The sequence below is a fragment of the Ursus americanus genome, chromosome 21 (genome assembly GCF_024610735.1).
Source record: "Ursus americanus isolate L20-20 chromosome 21, mUrsAme1.1.p, whole genome shotgun sequence".
In the NCBI taxonomy this organism is placed as follows: domain Eukaryota; kingdom Metazoa; phylum Chordata; class Mammalia; order Carnivora; family Ursidae; genus Ursus; species Ursus americanus.
Window position 1 is genome coordinate 34,953,956 of NC_142147.1, and position 26,061 is coordinate 34,980,016.

At 40.6% G+C, this 26,061-nt stretch overlaps 1 protein-coding gene across 1 annotated transcript in view; it reads left to right on the forward strand.

Annotated features, from left to right (window-relative positions):
* CDH13 (cadherin 13) overlaps positions 1-26,061 on the forward strand; it is a 984,218-nt gene that overhangs the window by 338,438 nt on the left and 619,719 nt on the right. The gene's annotated exons all lie outside the window — the stretch shown is intronic.

Sequence of the window (26,061 nt, forward strand, 5' to 3'; positions counted from 1 at the left end):
TGCTGTTAAATATCCTACTATGCGCAAGACATCTGCCCGCAACAAAGACTTATCCAGCCCAAAATATCAATAGTATTGTTGAAAAACTCTGGCCTATAGAGGACGTTGCAGAACATCTGTCACATGGTGAGAGCTCAGTGAACATTAGTCATAATTACATCTTTTCTTACCCATCACTTCTGTATGTGTATCTTGTCCCTAGGTGCATTCACTCCCCACCATTTGTGTCTTCAGGTCAAAACATGAGTTGAGCTATGTCTTCCTCATTCTGCAACCATTTTTTAAATTCTGTTTCCTCAGTGCTTTTCACTTCCAGCTTCCTGTTCCAAACCTCCGTGGATTTTACTACCAGCCAGATGTATCACCTTTTTCTTCAAAATCCCTATAACTTCCTTTGTGAATTCTCATGCTCTTTCTCCTTTTAACCTGGTTATGTTGTCATGATCCTCTAGATAGACTATAAGTCCCTTGAGGGAAAAGATGGCTTTATATTCATTCTTAAAACCCCCTACAGTGCCTACTTGGTATAAACCTACACAGAGGAGGCAAGCAACTCATGTTTGTCAGTGTGAACTACTTGTGCAGTTCCATTTTTATACGTTTTGCAATGATAAAAAAAAATAATACATTCTTGAGAATGCATTTATAGCCTTCTATTTGGATCCCTTAGCACAAGGAGCCTTGCCTTGTTCTGAATTCCTATCACCCATTTAAATGAGTTTATTGTCCATGCAAGTGAGGGTTATGCAGTGTGTTCAAGGAAATAGTGACCAACATCGACAATGGATTCTTTTCCATCTCTTCCTACTCCTGCGGCCCAGCATCGAAGCTGTCATTGCTCACGTGAATGTGCAGCTGCCAGACCGTGGCCGGGGCCTCAGACATGGAACTGCCACTTTCATTTTAATTTCAGAAAAATAGAAATTGACTGGGAGGTATTTATGCAAATCAGAAAGGTTCTGAGGAATTATCTGGCAACCATGTTAATGGATGTGCTGTTCTTAGAAATGAATCTCACATTTTGCTTCTCCTGTCAGAAGGGGTTCTGTGTAGTCGTTTATGCCTACGGATGATTGGATCTGACCAGAGAACACTTGATGTACTTCGTGCATGGCAATGAATCCAGATCCTGTCTCATTGGGGGGTCCCACAAGCCACAGTGGAATCGCTTTTGACTGGGGAGAGGGTAATCACGGGAGGGCCTTCCACATGGCAGCATATTCTGCCTTTGCTGTCTCACTGAATTCCTCTCAGGGATGCTGTGCACTTGAAGCTGTACTTCTTCAGGTGAAAAAAGGAAACTTACCTAAAGTTCCAACCACGTCCCAAGGACTGTTTCATTTATTCAACAAATAAACTGAGCACTTCAATGTGCCTCTTTCATAGGCACTGAAGATACAACAGTGTATATCATCGGTTGCGTGGTGGCTCCCCAAAAGATATGTCCACATCCTAACCCTCAGGCCCTGTAAATATGACCTTACCTAGATGAGGGGTCTTTTCAATTGTAATTGAAATAAGGATCTCAAGATGAGAGGGTCCTGGATTATGTATGTGGGTCCTAAATTCAATGTCATTTGTCCTAATAAAAGACACACAAAGAAGCAACACAAAGAGAAGGAGAAGCCCATATGAAGACAGAGGGAGAGGTCAGAATGACGTGGCCATGAGCCAAGGCACATCTGGAGCCACTAGAAGTTGAAACAGGCAAGGAAGGGAATCTCTCCCAGAGCCTTTGGAGGAAGTGTGACTTTGCCCAGTTTGGTGATTTCAAAGCCTCCAGAATGTGAAAGAATATATTCCTGTTGTTTTAATCCACAAAGTTTGTGGTAGTTTGTTATGGCAACCCTAGGAAATGAACACAGTGACCTAAACAGACAAAATCCCTGCTTTGTGATATTTTCATTCTAGCTGGGTGTAGACATCCAAGAAACAAGTAAAATGTATTGGATGTTTGATTGTGATCAGTGTGATGCAGAAGAATGAAGGAGGACCAGGGGACTGGGATTAGGGGAAGGGGTGTAGTTGTAAATTAAGTGATCACCAGGCAAGACTTACATTCAAACAGGACTTGAGGAGGAAAGGGAACATGTCATGTAGGGGTCTGGAGGAAAAGCCCCGTAGACAGAGGGATATGAAATGTCCACAGCCTTGGGACTGGAGGTGCCTGGCATTTTGAAGGAACTATAAAGAAGCAAGGGTGAGAAGACCAGAACATGTACAACTTCTACTTGTGTTTATCCATTTACTCAGCAAAACTTTGTTGAGCATATACTTTATTATTTCATGACACTCTTACAACAACCTAGAGAGGTAGGTATAAAATCCCCACTTAATAGATAAAAACACTGATGTTCTGCTCAAGATTTCTTAGCTCATATATGGTGGTACTGGAGTAGGAATCCAAATTCAATGCCCTTTCTTCAATACAGGAATGTCTTATATAAATATTTGTTATCTTATTTTAAATTCATCTGCAAGTATTTAGTCCCATGTGACAATCTCAATAAACCCAGCTTGCCTCTGAGGTCACTGCAAACGTGCTTGGAGCTGAGAAGTGCCCTTGGGAGATGAGAGAGGCTGTTAGTTAGGCAAAGATCAAGGGCTGTGGATCACTACCTCCCACGATGTCCTCAGAATCTTGCAGTAGTCTTGTGACTCCAGGTAGCATTGGACTGATAGTTTATCTCTTTAAATGGCTTAAGTGTGCATTTTTACAAAAATATCTCAAAAAGCTACATTCACAAACAGGGACAAAATGAGCAATGCTGTGTAGGGAAAATAAATACATGTACAAATCAGGATAGTCACACCTTATCCCTTGATGGCAGCAACTGAACATGGAAAAGAGAACACAGAGAAGGTACCTTATTTCTTATGCAAGCAAGTGTAACCCAGTTGCAAATCTCTCAGACTTGATCACATTGGCCTCTCATATTGATAACTGCATGTCATATTCTGGGATGTTACAAGAAGAAACCAGAGAAAGACACTGGTGGAAGAACCAAAACCAAGGTCTACCTCCTGCTCCAACATCGTATTTGAGCACAGAGGACATTACTAAGCCCCATGGGCAATTCCCACTATTCCATTCAAAGGAGCCTCTGAATGTTTGATGGAAGTAGTTAAAGATCTGTGAACAGTGCTTAACTGGTACACTACATCTCCTAAATAATTCTGTGTAAACAGGAACTTATATTTATGATGTCTCTCTGCCACTTCTTTTATATTCTCATTTGATTTGTTGGGGGGGGGGATTCCAAGTGGATTTGCTTCATGTGGCTACTATACTTCTTTATCTTATTAATAAGGGAAAAAGTAGGAGAATCAAGACAATTGAATGAGCCGTGCTCTAGTAGACATTCAATAAACGCTGTCTGAAAACACGATCCATGTGAATGAGGGGAAAATGCAGGCTCAGTGAGGAGATGTGCATGGGTTAAGGACTGTGACTGTAGAGTACTGAGTCTGTCAATAGAACATGCTCACTGATGAGCCGGCCCCCATCACTGCCCCAGTGGATGCTGGTGTCCTTCTGCAGCCATTCGTGTAGATGACAGGGACACAGATGGGGAAGGAGAAAAAGAGATGCACAGGGAAGGCTGGAAAAGGCTTGTTAGGCTCAAAAAGATGTGTGTTGGGAAGAACTCCGAATTAACAGCACGTAGTGGCAGCTCAGACCTGGCGTCCACATTAGTCAGGGGATTGGCTAGTAGCTGCAATAAAGATGCTCCAAAAGCAGATGCTTAGACAAAATAAAAGTGTATTTCTTCCTCATAAACCAGTCGGAACTAGCAGGTGACTCCACAATGTAATTCAGGACCCTTGTTTGGACAAGATCAGGGCTACGGATGGCCTTCTCTCATGGTAACTTCAGCAGGGCGTGGTAGCTGAACAACCCCAAGTAGCATTGGACTGACAGGTCACTAGGCAGACCTGTTCTGACTTCTCTAGGGTGCTATCCTCTTCCCTATGTCTTACCCCATATCCAGGCTTCTAGGAAGAAGAGGAGAGGAAGGGTGTTTGTTTGTTTGTTTGTTTGTTTGTTTGTTTGTTTTGAAGGACATTTACTTCAAGTCTTCCTCTCACTTCTTTCCATTCTCCATTGACTAGAGCTGAGTCAGATAAGCACACTCGGCTGCAAGGGAGGTGGGGAAGTTGTTTCTAGCCAAGTAGCCATGTGCCTTGGGAAAACCCAGAGGGTGGAGGTAAGATTCCATTACTTCAGGAAGACACTTTCCTGTTGGATTTTGGATGAATATCTTGCTGCCTCCACTTAAAGATTAAGTCAGGAGAAGAGAGCCAAAGCCCATTGCCCCCTTTCATTCTTTCTACTTCTTCAAATCTCATGTCTTTCCAGTTCCTTACCTTCTGCTGCACACAGACCTCCTAAAGTGCCATTGTGAAGTCCCTTAGCCACAAACAGGGGACCCTTCAAAGCTCAGTGCCCCTCCCACACTGAGCTAGGCCACTCTCACCAACAGCCTCAGGCTTTGAGATGTCCAATTTCCAGGGAGACCACTGAATACTATCTTCCAAATGTGAAGGACAAGGAAAAGTTCCAGTTATGTGTGTCTGCCTTCTTTCCCCCCTGGATGCTCAGATTTGTCTCATGGTACAGAGTGTTTCAGAAGTAATGAGCAGTCATCATAGCCCACTCTCACATCCTCACCAGGAACAGCCTCATTGGTCCTCTGTCTCAGACAGGAGGGCTAGACATCTATGCGTTTTGCTTTGTTTTTTTGCTTTTCATTTAAAAAATGTGTTTGTGTTGGGTTCAGTCTCTTTAAAATAATTCCTACAAGGGCATTTAAGAGACCTGGCAAAAATTACAGAAGGTTGTAGGGTCAGCCTCATTGATAGTGGTTCAAAATGAATTGTAGATGTTGAAAGATTTGGTTGAAAACACCATCTCTGTTCTCTTATTCAGAATATCCTGGTCCCAGCATTGGTGTTTTGTTTGTTGTTCATTTTTAATGAGTCGAAAGTCCTTAATTTTTGATTTACAGTAAATTTAAAATCATTTTGAAATGTAGTCAGTCCAGGGTCAGCACTGCATTTAGTGTCCTTGACATTAGTAGCTTAAGATGGCTGGTGTTTTAGGTGCACAGTGTTGACCTGAGATATCCTTTAATTCAAAACTTTATGATAAGGGCGCCTGGGTGGCTCAGTCGGTTAAGCAGCTGCCTTCGGCTCAGGTCATGATCCCAGCGTCCTCGGATCAAGCCCCTCATCAGGCTCCCTGCTCAGTGGGGAGTCTGCTTCTCCCTCTCCCTGCCGCTCCCCCTGCTTGTGCTTTCTCTCTCTCTGACAAAACTTTATGATAATTTTCATCTTCTGGATGCTCAAGGAGGGTACTTTCAAATCACAATCACATCTTTAACACATACACAAAAAGTCCCAACACAATAGTTAATTACCATGAAGGAGTTTACTGCCATGTTGGGTGTATGTTTCTAGACCCAAATGATAATATAATCTTTCATTAATACGGAGAGAGAAATAACATGAACTGAGACATTCTCTCAGGTGCATTAGAAAATAAAATTTAGACCCCATCTCATAAATGGTTTTGACTGACACAACTTACTTTCCTCAAGGCAGTTCCATTGTGAAAAACACTGAAACCTGCCTCTCTAGGGACACATCAAAGGCTAAGCCTGACAGAGACAGGGTGGGCTGGGGAGGGCTGGCCCAGTGTTTGACTGCGGCTTTAATAACCCCATTCTCTGCGGTGTCATTTGCTCCGTCTCTGTTGACAGCCCAGATCAGAACGAGGATTATTCACTTTCGTAATCACTGGTTTGCTGCTGATCCTATGTAAACAAGAAAATAAGTGAAGTGAACCATAACTCCAATAGAGTTTGAGGGGAGTTGGGAGCTATCACTGATGTTTAAAATCTAGATCTTTTCAAAATGGTGGCAATTTTATCTTCAGAAGCTGGTTTCATCACAATGCGGTGTTTGGCTGAGTTAGAGTAGAATAACTCCAGTCCTGAAATTCACTTGAATAAGAATGATCTGATTTGCCATTAAAATGCTGCATCTATTCCATGTTCTCTGTAACATCCAGATTCAAGTGACTCAAATTCCAGTGATAATTGTGGCTGTGTTTCCTGACCTCTTATTCTCTGCTGGACACTGTGGCAAGGGACATGCAGACCCTCTCACTTAGTCTTCACTCTAGTCCCATGAGACGTGTGCATCAGTATGCAAACTATTTCACATGCGAGGAAACCACAGTTCAGAATACAGATTAGCTTGTCCAGGATTTTATAATCTGTGAAGTTCTGAGAGTAGTTCCCAAGTTCTCACTCTAAATTCCATTGTTTCCTTGAGAAACATTTCCTCAGGGCTTAAAAAAAAAAAACCCAAAACCTTATAAGGAAATGCCTTCAAATTATTATGCATTATACTCGTTTTTTTCTTCTCTTCTCTTCTCTTCTCTTCTCTTCTCTTCTCTTCTCTTCTCTTCTCTTCTCGTATTTATACCTGGCCAAACAACAACTACAAAAGTTCATGTTGTATTTGTCCTTCAATTAACCAATTGACTATTTACTGACCTTGCTATTTCCCTCATCATTAATTAGTTAGTAGATGACAGTAGGCAAGTAGAAGAACAGAAATGAAGAAAACAAATTCATTCATTGATTCATTGGTTGATTCACACTATGTATTGCTTTATCATATGCCAGGCACTTTTCCAGGTGCTTGGGCTGCTCTGTACTTGCATTCTTGAGAAAGAAGGAAACAATAAGTAATGGCATTACTGGGGGATACATTTTGGTGATGAGATGTGCCAAAGACAAAAAAAAAAAAAAATCAGAGACATGTCAGGGTGGGAAAATACTGAAATGTTAGAAGGGAAGACCATCTAACAATGGTGACACTTGAATAGATTCCAAGAGGAAGTTAGGGAATGAGGGAGACAGCTCTGGGTATATAGGGGGAAACCATTGTGGCAGAGGGTATAGCAAATGCAAATGTCCTGAGCCAAGAGCATGCCTGGGAGTTTAAGAAAGAGCCAGGAGGTCAGTGAAGCCAGGAGGTCAGGCAAGAGTAAGAGCAAGAGTAGGACACGATGTATAATATGAACTAGTTACATAAGGTGTTATAGGACAGAGTAAGAACTTGGTTTTGATTCCAGATGAGAATCAAAGGTTTTGAGTTTTGAGGTTTTGAGTAGAGGGGTTACATACACATAAAACTGGATGTTTCTTTGCTGTATTGAGACCATTTGGGGTAGATATGGATGGGGGGGAAACTGGAGATACAAGTGTGGAAGCTATTGGAGTAGCCCAGGCAGAAGACCACAGTGGTCCAAACCAGGATGAGGTCTTTCTCCCTCCTTTCTTTCAGTTTCATAGATTGATGCTTCAAGTCTACCTCATTCAAGAGGATGAGTGATTAAATGACATTTAACGGCCCTTTTGATGTTAGCATCCATTACATTGCATTTTCTGAGAGAGACATATCTCCTTTGGGAAACAGTATTTGAGAAAAACAACCTTCTTAATTAAGTAGGGTGGATCAATAAGAGTTTCTTTTCATTTGCTTAGATTATGATGTTTATTAAAAGAGAAGGACAGTGGTAGAGTCCATTATTTAAATAAAATTACACATACAACTATTTTAGGTGTCTTCCTATGTTACAGATGTTTCACATTCTCTCTCTTTTTTTCTCAAGACAATTCTAGGCAATAGGCATCATTATTCCCACTTTACAGATCAGGAAATTGACTATTAGAGATTCTGTGCAAAATCTCATACAGTTGGGAGGGTACATCTGTACACTCTGACTCCAAAGCTCTCTGTGTAGTTAATAGATATTTTTTTTAAAATAGTATCAAATAGTGCTTATTTAATACTGGATAATGTTGTTTTTTAATCAAATTATTGATTCATGTAGCTGTCCAATTGTTTGGAAGATTATTTATGCTGGAAGCTGTCAGTCTTGAACGTGACCCGAATCTGCTGGTTCAAGCAGAGATTGCGGGACTCCGTCCCCAGAATCCTTCATGTAGTTGGTCTCAGGTGGGGCCCAGGAGTCTGCATTTCCAAAAAGCTCCTAACTGATGCTCATGCTGCTGGTCCTGGGGCCACACTTCAAGAGTCCCCTATCTATGCCCAACCTATTATTTTCGCAATAAACACATTGAAGATCAGAGAGGTTGATAATATTTTCAACATCAGTAAAAACCCTTCCCACTTGAATTAACTGTGAGAGAAAACTTGAACTGCAGAGATACATAACTAACTCTCATCAATGAAAATTTGGGGTTTGTTGACTTCTTTGTTTGTTTTTATTCAAAAGTGTAAACCATAGAGCCGTCTTTGTTCTCACATTTTCTCCTAATTTATTATCTTCTCTTGAAAATTTAATCGAGACGAACCCTGCCCCATCTCACACACATTTCATTTCCCTGGCCTATTTTCTTTTCTCCGTCCTACTTTGAAATTTGTGTTGTGCTTTGTAGTTGCTCAGGATATTTTCAAAAACATCATCTCATGGACAGATCGGCTACAAACAGGGTTGCTGAAGGCTCTAGTGAGAGCTACCCAGACTCCTACTGAATCAGAGTTACTTTTTTTTTTTTTATGGAATTAGAGATGATTTCTGAAGCTGAGACTAGAAACACCCTTTGGCGGAATCCGTCAGCATCCGTTTTTGACGTCTGGCACCAGTAGCAAACTTATTTGCAGTCAGTTGTGGGAAACAGCTGTTTGGTTCTCCATGTCCTTTGAAGCAAAGCTCAAATGCCATTTCTTCTGTGAAGCCTTCCACGGCTCAGGCTCAAACCACACTGCTCGTTCTTCTTTTCTTCCCAGAGAACTCAGGTCACACTTCTGTGTTCCCCATTATGCAACACGCTACCTTACTGCAAATGGCCCACTCATTCACCAGACTCACTATCAGTAAGGACAGGGGCTGACCTTTCATCTGCTTTATGCCTATGGAACCCAGCACAATTCTTGAGACTCAGCTTACTGAGGGGGTGAGAGATAGCAGAGCAAAGTAGTGAGAGGCATGAGTTTGGAAGTCAGGCAGACTTGTTTGAAGACCAAATTCTTCTATACCTGTGACACAGGTATAGCTTCACAGTATAAAGCTTCCCTCTAGGCTCAGTTTCTTCATCTGTAAAATGGGGAAATAATACCAGTATCACCTAGAGTTGTGAAAAATTAATAAGATATTGAGATAAGCATACAATGTTTCAACACACTGCTTGCCTCATGGAAAGAGCTGATTAAATATTAAATGTAAATCAGATGTTTGCAGGCACCCTTTAACCCTAGAGGATTAGTTCAACAGAAATTGAGCCCCCAACTTCGTAGTCCGTAAGTTATGGAGATACAAAGCCCTCCCCCTAATTTATATCAATTCCTAGGGGTTCATGTCCTTAGGATCCGTCTTGCCTCTGGGTCCCGTGCCTTAAAGTCTTTTTCTTTTTTTAGGTAGACAATGAGACCCCTGCCCCAGATTGCACACACACACACATCAAAAAACCCTACATGCTAACACACACACACACACACACACACACACACACACTTGTGAGCAAGGCAGAGTTTACTGAGGATTTAAGGCTCCAAGGATATGATACATTCATGATCTTCTGCCATCTCTCTGGCTTTCTCCTTTCTTCTCTCCCCTCCACCCCAAGCTCTGCTCCTCACACCTTCTTGCCTAAATTATTCTTCTCCCAGTTCATCTTTCATTATGCAGAACTCTTAGGAACCACTGTATTTTACCCTCCCGAACTTCCACACCCAGCCTCAACACCAGTCTTGCACCTGGCTGGACCCGCCTTCCTCAGAGGGGGCTGTGGTTGAGCAGAGCACCCGCTTTATCATTCCAGCCGTTAGTACTGTTTTCAAAGTTGTTACTCTGGGAGTCGGAGAGGGGTTTTTCTTTCTTTCTTTCTCACCCAGTCTTACCGTGTTAATGTCACCAGGTTTCATTTTCATACACATCCCGGTCCAGAACTCGGTCCTTCTTCCTCAGGACTCTGATGCTGAAAGAATTCATATCCACCATACCCAGGCTTAAAAGGCACTACATAAGAACCCAGGAAACCACCCAAAGCAAACTTATAAACTTACAGAGGAAATATGTGCTCTAGTTTAAATGTGGTACTTTCCTGAGTTCAGGGATTTTTAGGTGCATAAAACACACAGTGACCCTCATTTTTCTGTTCCAACATAGCATCTGACCTTATCGAGATGTTAAACCAGTTTGAGGGTTGGGTTTCTGTCTTTCTTCCTATTTGCCCCTTTACTCAAAGAAATGGTACTTTCTTCTTGCTAATGAGCTGGGTCCTTGTCAGAAAAATAAGATAAAATAAAATAACTATTTACCTACCACCTTTGGGCTGGATAATTCCTATTTTATTTTCCAGGAAGCTAAATTTTCAAATGGCTTCATTTAGATAGTGCAGAAAATCAGACATCTTAGTCATTTTGGGGAAAATAATGACAGACTCTCTACAAGAAAAGAAACAAAAATTAATGACAGATCACAAAAAAAGATGACAGATTATTTTCAGTGTGGGAAACAGACCTTGAAGACAAACAGTTTTATGTGTGAACTTGATCAAAAACATGATTCTCAGCTAATTTCTTGGCTGTAAATTAAATTATTGCTTTAGAGACATAAAAAAATATAGATATACACAATTCCCTTCTGCTCTTCTGGGTATATTCATCTTCTCTATGAGTGCTTGTCCATATATTTAATGACTGCAGATAATGGATTTTAAAAGTGTATTTAAAAAGTTAAACCTCTTGAGGATCTATTTTGAATGGAAAATATCTCCCAGCAGATTTTATTTTGGAAAATTAAAGGCAATACTCAGTCATTGAGATAACATTTAGGTAAGTGTATGTGAGTCATTTTCCCCACTCTGCTGATTGTCTTTGTGGCCAATCATGAAACTGAGTGTAAAATACATTGTGAATGAGTTTACTTGCCTGAGCCCTCAGGTGGCTGAGAGTAGATATCTTGAAAAATGTGGGGCAGGGGGTGCGATGTGACCTTGGCCTAGAGCATAGATCAGCTAACTTTTTCTACGGAGGTCCACATAATAAATATTTTAGGCTTTGTGAGCTGAACAGTCTCTTCTGCAACTATTCAGTCCCGCAATCGTAGAGCAAAAGCAACCACAGACAACATGTTAATGAGCTGTGGGGCTATCTTCCAATATAACTTCATTGACAAAAGCAGGTTGTGAGCCAGATTTGATCTGCAGGCTGTAAACTCCTGACTCCTGGCTTAGAGGGGTATTTGGTCTTAAGTTGACCCACAAGCTTTTGGTTTCTCGTGTTCACAAGCTGTGTATACATCCTAAACCCTGGTCCGCAAAGGTGGAATTAAAATCTTGGTAAGAGCCCTGAGACTTGCCACTGTCCATCAGCACAGGGCATGAACAGAAAAGCAGAAAAGACATCAAGAACTCCAGTTCACCTTTCAAAGTTAGGTGACAGTGTGGTATGTGGTATAGAAACAGTTTGACAGATCATAAAACAATGACAGGTGCATTTATAAACTATTTACTGAGTGCCCACTATTTGTCAGTCTCTGTGCTAGTACTATTGATACATAGGTTACTGTGCTGACCAAGTCTCTGCAGGTGTAAGGCTTTATTCTGGTAAAGGAGAGGCACAGCATGAGAGGGAAGGTAGAAGGGAGCCTGGGGCAGGGCGGGGGACATGGTTTGAGCTGAGTTTCCCCTTTGAAAGTGGGACTCTCTTAAGCAGCTGTGTAGTGGGGGAGAAATATCAGCCTCTTGCATACAAGAAGGTATTCATTCAACAAAACAGAGATGCCTGGTGTTGGCTAAACAACAGAGGGAACATGGCACAAGACACAGTTCCCTCCTTCAAGAAGCTCAGAGTCTGGTGTGAAAAAAGCAAGGGACAATTTGAATGACAACTTGCAGTTTGAATTCCTGGATACTCTGACATACCCTGAAATTCACAGAAAAGGAAATAAAAATGGCCAATACTATGAGACCATACCTACTAACCTCACTTTTCATCATTAATACACCAATTAACCACATGCCTTTCTTCCAGCTATGCAACTGGCAAAAAATATAAAAAACTGTATTTTCCACTGTTAGTGTGAGGAAGGAGAACTCTAATACATTTTGGTTTAGAGTCCAAATCAATAAAACCTTTCTGGTGGACAATTCAAAAGAAATGTCCATTTAAAATCAGCAGTTTCCAAGATGAGTCCCAACTGTAGAAAAATACTTGCACATATTCACAAAAAGGCAGGTATGAAATGTTTACTACTACACAGTAATTATCGAGCAGGAAAAATCTGAGGGTCCAGCAATAGAGGGCTGTCTTGATGATAGCACATCCATACTAAGGGGTGCCATGCAGTCATGAAGAGGAATTAAGTAGATCTGTATGAATTTACATAAACTGTATTAGAAGAAAATGCATGTAATAGACATAAGAGCAAGACAATTAGGGGCGCCTGGGTGGCACAGCGGTTGGGCGTCTGCCTTCGGCTCAGGGTGTGATCCCGGCTATCTGGGATCGAGCCCCACATCAGGCTCTTCTGCTATGAGCCTGCTTCTTCCTCTCCCACTCCCCCTGCTTGTGTTTCCTCTCTCGCTGGCTGTCTCTATCTCTGTCGAATAAATAAATAAAATCTTTAAAAAAAAAAAGAGCAAGACAATTGGATGTGTGTGGATATAGTTTGTAAATCTGATAGAATATATATCAAATTGTGGTTATTGGGACAAGTGAGGGGTGGATGGAATGGTAAATAGGTGCATTTTCCATTTCACCCCAAAGAAATGTTTACTCTTTTTGTATTTAAAAACAACAATTAATACAATATGAGTTATAAGATGGTTGCACAGTGAAAAAATATCCACTGTGCAAACTTGCCCTTAATTCTAGCGGGGACCACAATTCAGTTATCAACTCTACACCCTTGGAGTTCCTTGTTTACTTTGAACACTGTTTCTTTAAAGGGGGGGGTAGGGGAGTCATCTCTTTCTGCCTGCTATTTTCCCAGGATATGTAAAGCCCTATTCCTAGTGATCATATCTGAAAATCAACATAATCCAAAGGTCCTCACTTTGCAATGTTTGCAGTAAGATTTCAGCATCTTAGCATTTAAGTGTTTTCAGATTACATCCATTTAAACATCTGTGATTCATTATCGTAAATATCACAGTTGTGTGGGACCATATGCTTCAGCTTGCAGTATATATATATATATATATAGAGAGAGAGAGAGAGAGAGAGAGAGAGCAAAAGCACTAGCAATAAATTTCAGGAACCTTAGACTTGCCATGGGTATGTGCAAAAAGAACATTTCCAAACACGTGGGGCCTTCTATAATCACAGTAATATACTTGAGATCCCATATAAGAATCCTTCAATTGTAAAAGTTGCCAGTTTTGATGGAAAGCTATGATTTACATTTGGCTCGTGCTCATCCCTTGATAATTCAGGTAGGGTGGAAAGCAGAACAAAAGCCTTCAGACGCAGTGGTGTTTACTTCTTAAGGAAATGAGCATGGGCTATTGTTGTTGAGTGAAGAAATCACAAGAAAATGGGACACCTTTAACAAGTGATGAGACACTCTTGGCAGGCATCCTCCTCCATTCCCACGAGGCTGAAGCTAGAGACGATGCCATATGGCATAAGGGATGCAATAAAAATCTCTTGGCAACTGGAGGATGAATAGACATGACCTACAGGGATGATCATTTTCTTGCTTACATCAGAAAACCATATATGCATACAAGAATTAATTGTGCTTCATGTATTGTAAGCCAGATCATTTTATTTTAATTTCCTGATAAGGTTTTGTCAACTAGACAGAACCAATTTGTTATCACAGCTGGCGAGCATCTCACCCACTACAATTAGGAAAGAGCTAAGTGAATTAATTGGTTACAACCAAAGGGTCCACTAATATTTTTGATTGCCAGCTCTTGCCAGGACTAGCGCTGAGCAGAGCCAGAGAGATGAAGATAAAGCTGCAAGAGGCCTTTATCCTGGAAGAACTCCCAGGTTACCAAAGGATGGGTCAAGAGAAAATTGTGAAGATGTAGAAGATGGTGTTCCAGACTCAGCTGCAGTTTGATTGGCATAGCTGCTGGTTATTATCAAGCCCCAACCTTGTCAATACCTTGAGCATACCCTTTAAGAAGGATACTCATTATTGCCTCAGACAATGTACTTGGGTCCCCAAGCACTACTCTTGTCTTCTGGAAATATTTCTAGCCCCTGTCTGGAATGCAGGTGGCATAAGGCCTTCTCTGCATAGAAGCATTCTTGGTATCCACAGGGAATAAAGGACAGGATGTTCAAAATGCCTCGGGATGTTTCATACAGAAGATACTCATCCACACGCTGTCCATAGATTATTTTTGAGTTTTATGAAAATCAAACCATTCTGAAGATTGAGGATCAAACTACCACGTTGGATTTTTTTTTCTTCCCTCATGTTGTTTTATTTGATGTGATCTGGGAATTTGTGACGACTTTATGGTAGAATAGCAGGGTGTTATTCTTCAGAAAGTTGAGATCTCAAGAGTTCTTTGATAAAAGTTTTAGATAGATCACTGATAGCAAATTCCACACTTAGCTTTTCTCCCAGCCTTTAAAAAAGCATACATGTAAGAGCTCTTGAATACTTCCAGGTGTTCTGGGACCACATAATGATCTGGCTGGGCCCCATTCATGCAATTTCCCTCCCTTCTTCAGAGTTTATTCCCTAAACTTTGACCCACAGAGTCTTCTGGCTTCTGCTCTATGGGTTTGCCCCTAATGGATCTAATCACTTACTTCAAGATTCCACTCAACTCCATCTTTGACAGCTCCATCAGCTCTATACAGACTGGTTAACTTCTGTTAAGCTGTATGCTCCTAGGCTATAGAATAACTTCTAACATTTACTTTGGATTCCACCATCCTGGAATAATCGAGCCCCCATGTCTTCCCCTAGGACCTGGGATAGGACTCTGCAATATATGTAAAAAGCAAGTTCCAGCTTTGCTACTTACAAATGTGTGACCTTAAGAAATGTGTTTAATCTCTCTGGGCTTCAGTTTCCTCATCTATACAAGATTATCTTTATAGGACAGTTGGAGAGGGGCAAGAAATGTTTACCAATGATTAGCCCACTGCCTGGCATGTAGAAAATGTTCCATAAGAAACTATTATGGAAGATAGATGTCAAACCTGAAAAATAAGAATGATTATGGTTTTGTAGACTGCCTGGAAGATCTAGAGAAATGCTTTGGATAATTCCCAGTTCATGTCCATTTAACTTGGATACCACTATTATTTATGTTCACTGAGCTAGTTCAGAACTGAGTGAATGATGCCTTGCTAGAATCTTCAGCTAGTTCATAAACCAAAGTTTGATGTTATTACAAATGTTTGATGCCCAGCCAATTTGTCCATTTTTTAAAATCAGGTAGGTTGGAAAACTAACCCAGTACATGTTGGCTTATTATATTTTATGTGAAAAAAAATCCTCTTTTTTCACTCACTAATTCTTGGATAATTCTTCACATATAGTAATTAGAGTACACGGAGTGGTACAGTGAAACTTCTGGAGTGTAGTGAACCTGGGTTTGAACCCAAGTTCTATCACTGACCTTTGCACCATGGACAACTCATCCTCTCCAAGGGTCCTTCATTTCCCCTTTGTGAAACAGTTGAAATATCATATGAAGATTGGGGTGAGGAATATCTCACCTTATGTTCCTGATACTTTGTTAAAATCTCAAATGTAAATAGACACAAAGATCAATGGGACAGAATCGAAAACCCATAAATGAATCCACAACTATATGGGCAATTCATCTTCCACAAAGCAGGAAAGAATATCCAATGGGGAAAGACAGTCTTTTCAACAAATGACATTGGGAAAACTGGACAACAACATGCAAAAGAATAAAACTGGACCACTTTCTTACACCATGCACAAAAATAAATTCAAAATGTATTAAGACCTAAATGTGAGACAGGAAACCATAAAAATCCTAGAAGAGAACACAGGCAGTAACTTCTTTTACATGGGCCATAGCAGCTTCTTTCTAGATATGTCTCCTGAGGCAAGGGAAACAAAAGCAAAAAGAAACTATTGGGATACCATCAAAATAAAAACTTAGGCACAGCAAAGGAAACAATCAACAAAACTAAAAGGCAACCTATGGAATGGGAAAGATATTTGCAAATGTCATGTCTGGTAAAGGGTTAGCATCCAAAATATATAAAGAACTTATAAAACTCAACACCCCAAAACTGAATAATCCAGTTAAAAAAATGGGCAAAAGGGGGACACCTGGGTGGTACAGCCAGCTAAGCATCTGACTCCTGGTTTTTGCTCAGGTCGTGATCTTAGGGTCAGGAGATTGAGCCCCACATCAAGTTCCACACTCAGTGCGGAGTCGCTTGAGATTCTTTCTCCCTCTCCCTGCCCCTCCCACTTGTTCTCTCTCTCTCTCCCCCCCATAAATAAATCTTTTTAAAAAAATGGACAGAAGACACAAGTACACATTTTTCCAAAGAAGACATACAGATGGCTAACAGGCTCATGAAAAGATGCTCAACATCACTGATCATCAGGGAAATGCAAATCAAAACTACAATGAGCTATCACCTTACACCTGTCAGAATGGCTGAAATCAAAAACACAAGAAACAACAGGTGTTTGGTGAGGATGTGGAGAAAGGGGAAACCTCTTCCACTGTTGGTGGGAAGGCTAACTGGTGCAGCCACTCTGGAAAACAGTATGGAGATTCCTCGAAAAGTTAAAAATAGAACTACCCTATAATCTAGCAATTGCACTACTAGGTATTTACCCAAAGAATAAAAAATACTAATTCACAGGGATACATGCACCCCAATGTTTATAGCGGTATTATCTACAATAGCCAAGTTATGGAAATAGCCCAAGTGCACATTGAATGATAAATGAATAAATGATAAATGAATAAAGAAGATGTGTCATGCATATATATATCATATTGCAACAATATGGAGAGCTAGAGAGTGTTATACTAAGTGGAATAAGTCAGTCAGAAAAAGACAAATACCATATGATCTCACTTATATGTGGAACTTAAGAAACAAAACAAATGAGCAAAGGGGAAAAGAGAGAGAGAGACAGACAGAGAGGCAAACCAAGAAACAGACTCTTAACTATGGAGAACAAACTGAGGGTTACAGGAGGGGGGATGTTGGTGGGATGATGGGGTAAATAGGTATGAGGATTAAGGACTTCATTTGTGTGAAGAGGGCATTGTATGGAACTGTTTGATCACCGTATTGCACATCTTAAACTAATACTACACTTTATGTTAACTAACTAGAATTTAATTAAAAACTTAAAACTTTAAAAATTTAAAAAATTTAAAAATTTTTTAAATTAAAAAAAAAAACTTAAAAAAAAAAAAAAAAAACCTTAACTACTACTTCTCCCAGAACCCACCTTCCTCTTCTGGGCTTGAACATTTAGAGATCATTGTTTACTGAGTACTGCTTCAGATTATAGATTATAAGGTCTTAAGGAGATGGGACTGTGTCTTCTCTATTAATTATAGCATATAATTTATGTTTATTTCAATGTTTATAAATCAGAAGCTGATTCAATACACATTCCCTAAAGACTTGTTTTGCAGGATTTTTGTTTGTTTGCTCATCTCGGACATTTAAATTTATTTCCAAGTGTTGGTTTACCATTGCTGCACTCCTTACCTGCCTTCATCTCCAAGCCCTCCTCATCCCTTCTGAAACATTCCGTGGGAGTGTAGAAAGAGACTGGTGGGTCATCCCGCCTAGAGTTGTGGGGAAGAGATTGGGTCAAAACTAAAGGCCTTTTAGATCCATGATGCTGTCTTGCTAAATTGATGGTGGTCAAGGTTATAATTAGATCTTCCAACTCTCCTAGCCAATTGAAAAATGTGCCTTATGTGATTTGCCTACTTTCACTCTTTGGGTTATGTATTAGTATCAATATTTACCTGAAAAGCTGTAATTCATCACTCCAAATGTTTCTAATGTGTTGCTGCATTCTTAAATATGATTTTATTATGACTTAAGGCCAAAACATTGATTAAAAGAACACATCAAATTTTATAATAAAATATAGGAAAGTTATACAGAAATTTACTTTCTAAGCAGTTTTTAGAGAACACCTCTCTTCAGTCAAGTGAGAAATGCATGTGGATAATCCCTCATCTTGGATACTTTCTGATAATGATGAGCATGCTCATTGGTTGACTTTCTCTCACTGCTAGAAGTAAGTTGTTATATTGAACTATGATTTGTTTGCTTGTAATTTTTACCCTGTGATGCTTGTTTGTACTTTTAATACAATGAAGAAATGGAACATACATCCTTCAACAGGGCAACCCTCCAGATGGCTGTATAGTCCAATCTTCAGTAGACATTCAGTAGACACTGAATATCATGAAGGCAGATTATCTACCTTATTCATCTTTATGTTGGCATTTATCCCTTACCGCCTACTATCCCGCACACTGTAAGTAAAAAATGATATTTTTAATGGGTTGCTAGATGAGATTTAGAATAATAGAATTTCCCAATTTTAAGAGACCTCATCCAATGCCAGAATGTCTTCCACACCATTCTTGCTGCATAGTCATTTAGATCATACTTCAGAGTATCAAGTGACACGCAAATTATTTCATCCAGAAAGAACTGGAGCTTCCAAATGGTAACGTGAATTTCTTCAGGCTTTTCTAGTATTTGGACAACAATGAGTTCATGCAAATACTAATATTTTCACTACACATTCTTGTAGCCCCCACCTGCACAATTGTGAGACCTCAACAGACCCACCTCCCCTGACCATCATTGAGATTATTTCTGAAAAACCTCACACAAACTCACAAGTTATTCTCCCATGACTTCTCCTTCTAGCCTCTTTGTTGGTTAACATACCTGAAAAGCTCTTAAAGGAAGTGTCTCCTCACTGCTTTTGTGAGAAGGCTGTTTCTCAAGCCCATCTCTAGGATCCCCAAAGCCATGGACCCCCAAGATGCCTGAAGACCCAAAGCTGCTTTAGTCTTCATTGTACCAGAGCAAAGTCAAGTGTATTCCATTCGGAAATAGGGCCAAGCCACCATTCACCATAGCGGTTTGTGAGGAACTAGACTAACAGTGCATGAGATTACCTAAATTGCCTGCAGTTTGTGAATCTTTAAGCTTGTATATGTAGCTTATTCTTTCCCTGAGCTACAACCCCATGGGGCTGGACTAGGAAACTAATGTTGAGTTCTCTCTGTCTTCCTTCTGTTTCTGCATTTCTCTAAGTGCTCATGTAGAAGTTGTCCTCCTGATAGGCCCTTTCCTTCCTATGTAGATCTGCCCACACAGTGGAGAGTTACTTGGGAAATCACAGGTCCGATTGCATCAGACATAATCAGGATCTGAATCACAATTTAGGCTCAGCCAGGACACACTGCCCCATGTCCCCAGACAACTCCCAACTGCAGAGCCAAAAATCTTGAACATTGTAGTGGAGCAAATCTCTCTTCTCATTAACTTACCCTATACACAGAAGTAGGGAGGAAGGCTTGTTTGCACATAATTACTAGATAACTCAAAAACTAAAGGGTTTGTAAGAGCCATGTGCTAGTACTATGAAATCACTGAGAGGGATCCCTGTAAATCTGAGACTTGATGACTCTCAAAGATGCTGAATCTGTGATTAATATCTCGCTGATTGGGTGACTTTCAATTGGCTTATTCAAATCTTCATGTGAGTTTGGGCCATCATTCTCACTTTTGTTTGGATACTTTCAAATTTGCTTAGCTGTCAAGTTGCAGTTCTGCTATTTATTCATTCGATGAACAGGGCTGAGTGTATATTGTGTCAGGCACTATGCCACAGGAAGTAAGTCCAATTTGAAATACAAATTCATAGTCATTATAAGTACCATGGGATAGACAATGGACAGTATTCTTTCAGAAAACAATCTGCCACATTTTAAAGAATCTGTAACAAGAGGAAAATGTAACACCCTGACAGAAAAGACTAGTTTCAGAACTAGCAACTCAGTTTTTAATGGTAGTCAGAGAAAATCCCCTGAAAGCAGATATGGGCTCTGTCTTGTTCCAAGAGGAAGCCCCTAAGGGTTTACATGGTAAAAATAGGTTTCTGCAGAAGATCACTTGACAAGATCATTCATTATGATATCTTTGCCTGACATGATAGAATTGAAACTATGTTATCAAAGTTGGAATTGAAACATAAGATGGTATTAAGACTGTGCATTCTGCACCTATCAAATCTACAAAGCCTTCTGAGGTGAAATCTATTCCTGAGCTAATCAGTCATGGTTGGGACCATGCCCACAACCTTACAGAAGCTCTGCCGACAACAGGGCTGATTCCAGGCCAAACATGGAGTATAGGATACAGTTCTGTGCACTTGGGAATCAGGAGGGTAGAATGAATGAAGGCTGAAGGAGGTTCCTATTGTATGATCCAGGATCTGGCCCGATGTGGGTAGGACTAAACATATGTTCATGAAGGTTTGATTGGCTAGAATATTTGAGAAATGCTTTCTGTTTCTCTCAGTTGGGCAAGTCCATAGAGCCTCTGGACTAAGCCCTGTGAGTTCTTTTAAAGGAAGTTGGTACTTCTGGATGCCCGTGGGATACTGAGGGATGTGAAAAGCAATTAGTCTTGCTCTGTATCCTGGGGAGAGTCCATCTGATGTCTCTGAATTAAGTGCTACTTCAGTTATCAGAAAGGCATGGCTTTCCGTGTCCCAGCCAAGGACTAGCAAATCAACCAATATGTAGGCCCTTCTTGCTAATGGAACAACTGGATGCTGTTTTACTAACTAGGACAGAAGTACTGAGGTATTTGGAATAGCATAAGGGAGAGTAAACAATTTATATTCTGCAGCACAGAGTCATTGTCTGGTCTCAGTGGTGTGCTGGAGTCAGCTAGTACTTGAACTCCTAAGAGCTGGTTGTTAAGTTTCTAGGAAATCTGCAAGCCAACTGAAGGCACATTGGTATCTGAAATCAGCTATGTTTAGAATATTTACACCATAGACATTGGCAAATGATATGAATCAGGACTTTTTCCTTTACCATCATATTGCTGAAACAATGCTACTTTCTTCTGTGTGTGAGTAGAGATTGCTAGAAGTAAATTACCTATAGATCCAACCATATCTACCTGTGGGGGAGATGAAGCTCCTGAGAAGACTGATTCAGAGCCCACAGGCCCCCTGATCCACATGCATCCTCCCCCAAGTGTACAAATAGTCTGAACACCAACTCTAAGAGGCCTTGCCATTTATGTACAGACCAGTTTTCACGTATCTACAAATGTATGTATGTATGTATTTAGGACCATTTGCCCATCTATATGGATCATAGGTGGATCATAGACTGACCCTCAAGCACTTACCAGAATAGCACAAATTCTATATTTTAGTACATACCTATCTACATGAGCAGGGCTGATCTATATTTTGTGGATAAATTTAAAACCATTTGCATTTTCATATTTTCTGGGATCATAATACAGCTTAATTTGCTCGCTCACACATTTCAAGATGGTAAGAAATCTATGCCTTTTGGATTTTCATCCTTAAGAACCACATTCAAAAAAAAGAAAGAAAAAAAGCATAAAATCAAGGTCAGGAAGATTAAGCCCCTTAATTCACGTGCCAAACTTTCCATTTCAATTGTGGTTTTGTCTCCCAGCTAAAGTTTGTCTTTTTGTGACATTTGCATTAAGCCCAGAGGACATTTTGAGTGGAAACATGCTGAAAGCATAATTGAAACGCTGAGTGGTGCCATTTGTCTAATTTGCATTTTTCCCCCAGGTGGGGAGTTTTCACTCCCCATTTCTTCTCCTGGGGTGTTCAAAGATTATCTCAAAGAATGATGTTGTGCAATTGATTCCAATAAATCCCCACGTACAGTATATTATATATATATATATATATATATATATATATATATATATATATATATATATATATATACACACATATATATATATGTGTATTTTTTTTTTCTTTCTAGAAGCTATTTTAAATGCCACAGTGATAAACTATGTAAGGAAGTCCTTTGTAGGTTCATAATAGTACAGATAGTTTATTTTCCCACTCAGAAAGAAATTTTGAATATTTGTCCCCAAACTTGTTCATTAGAATTTTTCCTTTCAGTTATCCTCATGGTGTCATTCCAAGCTATTTAGGAGGGTGTCTCTATAGAAACAAACATTTGAAAAAAAAAAAAAAGGTAGACATAAACTATTCAATTTCATCCTTAATATGTTCTTTGAACTCTGTGCCCCCAAACATGCACTGACTTGATCTCTATTAAAAAGTTTGAGAATCACTGATATTTTGGTTGTGTCAACAAAGTTATTAAATGAGACAATGATGTAAGGCTGATGCTATCAGTTGCGCCCTTTAATGGGGCATTTAAGAGATTATAATCAGTGGGGAAATAGAGTCTGTTTTTCTAGGAGGAAGAAGTCAAATAAGAGTGTGGTAAATTGTTCCTCTTTTGATTAAGTATTCCTCATATACTTCAGATCTGCCATTTAGATACGGCCAAAGTTGCTGCCATCAGTGAGGTCGAGATTTGTGCTTTTTCTAAGGTGTGCATCTTTCCCAAACTTGCATTATTTATGTTAGACGTATTCTTTCAGATATCAGAAGGCCTCCTAGATTATATCAAATAATCGTAGGGAATTCTATCATATCCCTTTTAGATTATAAGCCTGAGGTAGGGTGGAGCCAGGCATGAATTTATCTAAATGAGGGCTATTCAGAGAGGAATGTAGCCCAGGCCAGCATTTCAGGAGGGTGGAACTCACATCACTCTGAGGGCTTTAGAGCCTGCAAGGGCAGGCATGTGTTTTTATTTGACTCCTTAGATTTAATTTAACACTACTGGGGGGGGGGGGGGAGGAGCATCTGGCCCATCCAATATATATTATAAATGTTATCTCCAAATAATTTTGTGAGAATAAATAATGTGAGACAAATAAAAGTATTAAGTGAATACTAGATCAGCTATGAAAATATGGTGAAAATGTGAGGCTGGACACGGAGCATTTGAAGAAAGGGAATACATTCACCCAGGCAGACTAGCAGGAACTGTGTAGCCTTCCCCTCATTCAACCTTGCTAAGTCTCAGTTTCTAGAGAGGAAACAAATTATCTACCTCAAATTGGTCATGTGAGGATTCACTGCAATCATGAGTGTAAAGCTCTCAGTGCAGTGTCATGCTTTTAGGAAAAATAATACTTTAGATTGATAGGAAGTTATCTGTACAAACAATCCATTTCAAGAACATTTAGTGAAAGTCTGTTGAGTCTACTATGGGTGCAGCACTATAATTTCACTTCTTTGAGGCCATTTTTTTTTCCTTCGTAACCTCTCACGTGAGACAGGTAGGGCTTTGCCAAGAAAAGTAGGAGGATTCAAAGATGGGCAGGGATCTGGATCAGAATCATCTGCCTCACTCCCTTGGCCCCAGCAGAGGAGCCTCTAGTAACCATCTCCATGGTAACCACATTCGGCCCAGCAGGCCAGAGCATGGGTACCTGACTAGAAAGAGATAGAAGGACCCAGGATGCAGGTGGAAAACTAGCTGGAAGCAGGAAGCTATGTAGGAAAAGGAAATAATGTAGCTTCCTTAATGCCCACAATAACAGGAGTAATGATGGTAATAATTCTTATTCATGGAGCTCTATCCTAAGTGTTTTATGCATGTAGGTACATATGATCGTGTTGAATGCTCACCATAAGAATTATAGTCCCCATTACAATACCTGTGAGGGAGGTACTATTATTCATCCCGCTTTACAGATGAAGACATTGAGTTGCAAAGAGGATGGGTGGTCTGCCCAAGGTCACAGGGCTGCTACACATGAACCAGGTTTGGAAAAGGGTTTAGAAATCTGCCATTAAATCTGCCCTTTCTTAGGGCATGGGAAGAGCAGTTCCTGGCATGCTAGGTCCCCAACCTCTTCTCTGTGCCAAGGATGGCTGGGAAATGTAGAAACCTGGCATCTTGACAAGCAGTCCATTGTCTGAGGTCCTGGTTCTTGGCCCTTAGCTGCATTAGAGTCACCTGGAGAACTTTAAAGAGATACTAGTGCCCAGACCCCAGCCCAGCCCAGTTATATCAGAATCTTGGTTGGAAGTTGAACAGGTATTGCTATGTTTTAAAATGCTCTCCAGATGATTCTCATAGCCTTGAAAAAGAACAACAGTCTAAAGCATCTGCTCCTGAATTGGTAAAAGTGTCTAAAACAGAGACCCAATTTTGCAATCCTTAGCTATTTGATAAAACAAGCTGGGAAGAAAGCTAGACTATATTGGGTGTCTTCAATGTGCCAGATCCTGTACGTAAATGTGGTCTCTCAATATGCCCTTATCTGGGACCTCTGAGAAGCCCAGAGGGATTAGTGAGTGGCATCAGGGGTCAGGATGGGGCAACTGCCCTATTCCCTCTTATGCATCAATTCCCAAAAAATGAATGTCCTGAGAGCTTAAACTGCAGAAGTAGACAGAGGGACTGGGGGCAGGTTCCTGCTTTCTCTGGGTGTATGAACTCTAGCAAGTTGGTCAATCTCAGAGGCTCAGTCTGTTTTCCTGTAAAATGGAAAATGATGCTTGTAGAGTATGCATTTTCAGTGGGGCTAAATTACCCCCAAGAGGGTGGCATGGGGGAGGGGCAAAACATTGCACTTTGTGTGTGTATATAAAGCACAGAGGGACATAAGTACACAGACACGCAGTATACCTGTGCCATTAAAATTTCATGACAGTAGTGACACCTGGGTGGCTCAGTTAGTTAAGCATCTGACTCCTGATTTTAGTTCAGGTCATAATCTCAGGGTTGTAAGATCCAGCCCCAGGCTGGGCTCTGCACTGGGCATGGAGCCTGCTTGGGATTCTCTCCCTCTCCCTCTGCTCCTCCCCGGCTCACGCTCAAACTCTCTCTCTTTCTGTTTCTCTCTCTCAAAAGGAATAAAATTTGGCAATTTATTTAAAAAGCAGCCAACCAAACAAATAATTTCATGAAAGTAGTGGCAATTAGGCAAACAGTTCTAAAATCCTGGGGGGTACATAGTGGGAAAAAAAGTTGAAAATGCTGCTATGGGTTAGAATTGCTTTGAGACAAAAAGAAGACTGAATATAGAGTCCTTGGCACACGGCCTGGCACTCAGATGCCACTCAATAAATGGTAGGTGTTGTTCCTGTTATTTGTCAAAACATTCATTCGTTCAACAAGCACACGCTGATCCCAGCTTTGGGACTAAACACAGCATTACCAGGATTAGGAGGAAAGTTAAGGTATCACCTCTGACTTTACTAATGAGCTAAGTCAAAACTAGGCATGGGAGGCCAAGTACTCTCATAAATGGATGCATACAAGGTCCGAGGAACTAAGGGGACAGCATGGACATTCATTTCCTACCCATTTCCAGTGCTGGGCTCATCTAAGACAAGAGTTGACTAAAGACCTTCTTTCTCATTCCTGCACCTGCTTGTAGCAGCTTCTGCTGCCAGCATTAAAGAGGTACCATGCGCCCAGTCCACTACCATTAGAGTATCATTTTGCCCCTGGAGAGCAATTGCATTAAGTGTAATCATTATTGATGGCCTCCTGTATGCAAAAGCAGTCTGTTCATTGCTGGAGATATAGAGACGAATGAAAAACTGAGATTCAATTTCTGCTCCTCGTTCTTTTTCTAAAAGATATTTTATTTATTTATTTGAGAGAGAGCACACAAGGAGAGGGAGCGGCAGAGGGAGAGGGAGAAGCAGGCTCCCGGCTGAGCAGGGAGCCCAATGCGGGGCTCAATCCCAGGACCCTGGGATCATGACCTGAGCCGAAGGCAGACGCTTAACCAGCTGAGCTACCCAGGTATCCCTCTGCACTTGGTTCTGATAAGGAAAACAGATACATAAAATGGGCATATTAATATAACATGATATAAAAGTTCCTGTGTGCAGGAAACTGGGAACACAAAGAGGATATTTGGACAAGCTGCGGAGCT